The following is a 4,455-nucleotide window of genomic DNA, read 5'->3' as shown; positions in this document are numbered from 1 at the left end:
GGTCTTCAAAATTTTTGTTAATTTTCTGCCTCGATGATCTGTCTAATGCTGTCAGTAGGGAGTTGAAGTCTCCCACTATTATTGTGTGGGAGTCTAAGTCTCTTTGAAGATCTTTAAGAACTTGCTTTATGAATCTGGGTGCTCCTTCGTTAGGTCCATGTATATTTAGGATAGCGAGGTCTTCCGATGGAATTGAACCCTTTACCATTATGTAACTATATGGAACGGTCAAGAATTTGCATGTCATCCTTGTGCATGGGCCATGCTAATAGCCTTCTCTGTATCATTCCAGCTTTAGTACATGTACTGCCACCATTATTTCTCTAAGGTCAATAGTTATGTACCTTCTTTCTTTCCTGATTTTAGTAATGTGAGTCTGCTTTATTTGATCAACCTAAATAAAGTTTTGTCAATTTTGTAGATATTTTAAAGAATTGACTTTTGAGTTTTTAAGTATCTTTTTTTTTCAGTCTCTATTTCATCAATTTCCACTCTCATCTTTGTTATATCCTTCCTTCTATTCCTTCTATTTGCTTTGGCAGTTGGGGTCATCCTCTGGTGTGAATGACCCCACAGGGTCTGCCCCAACAGAAATGTACCCCAACTCGACAAAGCAAATAGAAGGAAGGAGGAAGTTTAAGGTAGGAGTTTAGGTTATTGATTTGAGATCTTTCTCCTTTTTTAATACAGGCATTAACAGATATAAACTCCCCTATCAGTACTACTGTCTCTACATCCAATAAGTTTGGAATGCTGTGTTTTCATTTTCTTTGACCTTAAAGTATTTTCTAATTTCCCTTGCAACTTCCTCTTTAACACATTTGTCTCCTGATGAGAGATGTCACGCTGCATGGGGTGTTACTCCCATCTACTGCTAGCAGATTGAATTTAACAAACCTTTGATTCTCTCTCAGAGCTATTGGTGATGCCTCATTGCAAACTGACACTTTGTCTTGTTATGTTTTGCCCTTCTCGACTAATCATTTAACTCTGGCCACACAGTTATGACCTTTGGAACTAATCTGTGTCATATGTTTGGCTCTGCAGATGATTAGGACTGATAGTGGTACATTTTTTATTACAAAATAAAAACTTGACGAGTGGCTAAAAGTCAAAGCATTCAATGGGCCCTCAACTCACTGCCATCAATAGGCATCTGATGTTGTTGAGCATGTATATAAGCTTATCAAAAACTGACTCTAAAAGATTTATGATTCTATCTCCCTCAATATCTCCTGGTCCACACATCCTAACAAGACACTTTAATCACTAATTACAGCTGTCCCTAGAAAAGAATCACCTCTTCTTTGAGACTTTCTGGGTAATGAATGGAATGAAAGTATTGGAGAATTATATAGACCTATTTTGAAATTTTAGGATTGTGTCTTGATTATTTTTGAGCGTGATACTTTTTTTTCCTCTAATTACAAGCTGAAGCTGGTCTTATTGTTATACACTTTAAGGGGGCCCAGAGGATTCCAATTTAATTCTAGTTCAGCTACCTGCATTCTGTGGTTGGACTGACATGATCCCACATCATAAAAATAATGACTACTATATTGAATACAGTGCTCATTGAGTCTCCCTATACTGGCTCAGGCAAAATAAGATAAATGATGTAGTGGGTCTCCATAAATTTTATAAAAGTGTCCTTTAACTCTCACACACATTCCCTCCATATCTGGTTGCAAATTGGAGATGACTGGAGAAGAAGTAAAATTATAGCTATTGGATTGGGACATACTTGCTTGTTTGTTTAGTAATAGTGAAGGAAACAAACAACCCAGGCATATGAGAAAAAAAATATTTTACATCTTGGAGGTATGGAGTAAGTGAGGTATTAATGATCTTTCATCAAAACCTCTTGTAGCCACCCCCGTTACTAAAAACACAGAGTTTCTCTCCTAAACCACTATAAGTGTCTAGAATTTAATTGATTCATGGGGTCTGTCTAATCACAACCCTCAACCCCACTGACTCTATTTTGTGACAGCCACTTCTCTTAATCCCTCCAAGAAATCTGCCAAAAACACCAGAGGATGACCCCAACTCCTGAACCTCTCAGGCAAAACCTATCAGTATCTCCAGATGTCTTCCCTATTCCCATTCCCACAGCCACTACTCAACCACTCGTGGGTTGGACAAATGCCACCCAGTTGGTGGCATGAATAAATAGGACAGTTTGGGCTGAGTGCCATCAGGAAATCCATCCAAAAATCAAGACTAGACTCAATTATTCAAATTGAATTAAGAATCTTACAGTTTATCAGCTGGCCAGGAGGTCATGTTGAAGACACTATAAAATTCTGCCCCTACTGATGTAGGTTCTACTTGGAGGTTCCCAACAATTGTTAGCAAACCTTTATTTCCAGTGGTACCACATGCACCCTTGGGACTGTACTTCTTGTATGGAAGCCAGATATTAACTTCCCTCCCTCTCCAAAACACTGCGACTTGCACTTTAGTGGTGGTCATAAGAGATTTTCCAGTGTTAAAGGAAACCCCAGCAGTGGATTATAATGTCCTTAGATGACCATCACAACCTCTCCAAAATGAAACTACACGTGGTTACTTGGAGGAGCTACCTGGATAATCGGAGCTACCTAGAGGGATAATTGACTTGTTATTTTTGCACTCTGTAAGCAGTTGTCCCTACAGTGTGGTCATTCAATCAGAAAAGCTGGTATGAAATTTGTTTCTCACTTTAGCTGAAGTGGTCAATGACACCACTTTAGTCCTAGAAGTCATCAGGTCAGCTCAATTTACTGGCCAGGGTTGTTACGGATAGATAGGTGCAAACCAATATGAGGACTGTGCAATTGCTTTTGTAACTGTATTAATGTCCCAGGTCAACTAGAGCCATCAATACAGAAACTTAAAAAGAAAGCCACATGGCTTCTAAGATAGACTGTAATGGTTTATGACTTTTATTTCTGTTGGTTAAATCTTGGACCCTGGGAAGCACAGTTAAGCTCAACACAGAAGGTCAACAGCCACTGATTTGAATCCTATTGGTAGTAGCCTTAATTAAATGCTTGTATAAGACCAATTAGATACACTAATTCCCAGCCTCTGTCAGATTAATCAGTCACCAACAGAGTGGCATCCTCAGGGGGAAATTTGCCAGAAGCCAAGATAGTTTAGAAAAGAATAAACCTCTATTTCTCTTTTACTCTTCTACATAGATTGTGAGTGAGGTATTGCTCCTCCTTTTTCAGGACTATCTTTTCAAGAATACAACATGAACAGCCTTGGAAGATTGTACCACTCTCCAGAGGAAAGAATAAGTTTGCTCATGCTTACTCTCTAGTATAATAAAGATAATTGTTCCCTCTGTAATAAAATGATAGGCCTTCTTACCACCCATTATAAAAGATTTGGGTTTCCTAAGTTCAGCATTCTCCTTTAACATAATCCACTATTTGTCCAGCATCTCTCTGGGTCCTATAAAACTTGGGGACATAAGGGAATTGATGAAAATATGCTGATACTTATATTGCCCATTGTTCCATAGTAATAAACTCCTTTCTCTTTGACCCAGGACTCTCATATCTTCTGCCAGCATAATACAACAGGCTAATATGATAGTGTAAATGCAGGGTAATATATTAGACACTTCACAGTTCTTGACTGCAGGAGAGAAAACATTCCAAAAAAAAAAAAAAACTTTTATCATACTACAGGGTGTAATTCACTTTTGTATCTAATTTAGAAATTTTATTTCAGCATTTTTTTCATTAGTTTTATCATCCTAGTTTTTAAAATCCATTTCAATCCTCTGTTATTCTGTTAGTTATCATCTTAATGATTAAAGTAAAAATGTGATGTGTTCACAATGCGTATTAGAATTTTGTCTGTAACAATTTAAGGATTTTGCCTTTATAATAGCATAATCTCACTAGCAATGGGCACTATGACTCCTCCCTCTTTTCTACCCCTTCCAGCATACTTTATGAAATTGAATTAATGAATATAACATTTTATACTTCTGTACTTTGCTCTGCTTTTTTCACGTCCTGCATGTTTCCAACAACATTTGACAAGTTTTGAACCGAAGAATACATTTATATACATATACAGCAACAAGGACATGTAAAGAAAAAGAAATCCAGAAAGTGTATATAGTTATTACTATCATTCTCCAAATGGATACATGACTGACTAATATACGAGTGAGTGATTTAGCTATGTGTATAAGTAGTTGGAATTAGAGATTTAATCACTTTTTATTGACCATTGTTTTCATATACCCAATTTTTTTTATTTTTGCATTTTTTTGAAGTAGAGCTAACCAACTCTGAAATGTATTGTTTGTATAATAAAATATTGTTTTAAATATAACTAATATTTTCCAGGAGATCATAGATTAGAATTGGATATGTGTTACATCAGAGCATATCAAAGAATAATACGCTTTTTAAAATATGGAAATATACATACGCAGACGCACCTTGA

At 36.6% G+C, this 4,455-nt stretch overlaps 1 non-coding gene across 1 annotated transcript; it reads right to left on the bottom strand.

Moving 5' to 3' along the window:
- Window positions 1-213: 213 nt before the first annotated feature.
- Window positions 214-319, bottom strand: LOC115832960. The gene has a single exon (XR_004028373.1). It is a non-coding gene; the product is annotated as a U6 spliceosomal RNA (small nuclear RNA).
- Window positions 320-4,455: the final 4,136 nt, after the last annotated feature.

Source organism: Nomascus leucogenys, chromosome 23, assembly GCF_006542625.1.
Source record: "Nomascus leucogenys isolate Asia chromosome 23, Asia_NLE_v1, whole genome shotgun sequence".
Lineage (NCBI taxonomy): Eukaryota > Metazoa > Chordata > Mammalia > Primates > Hylobatidae > Nomascus > Nomascus leucogenys.
Note: the sequence above shows the minus strand (reverse complement) of the source record. Positions and strands in the feature narration are given on the sequence as shown.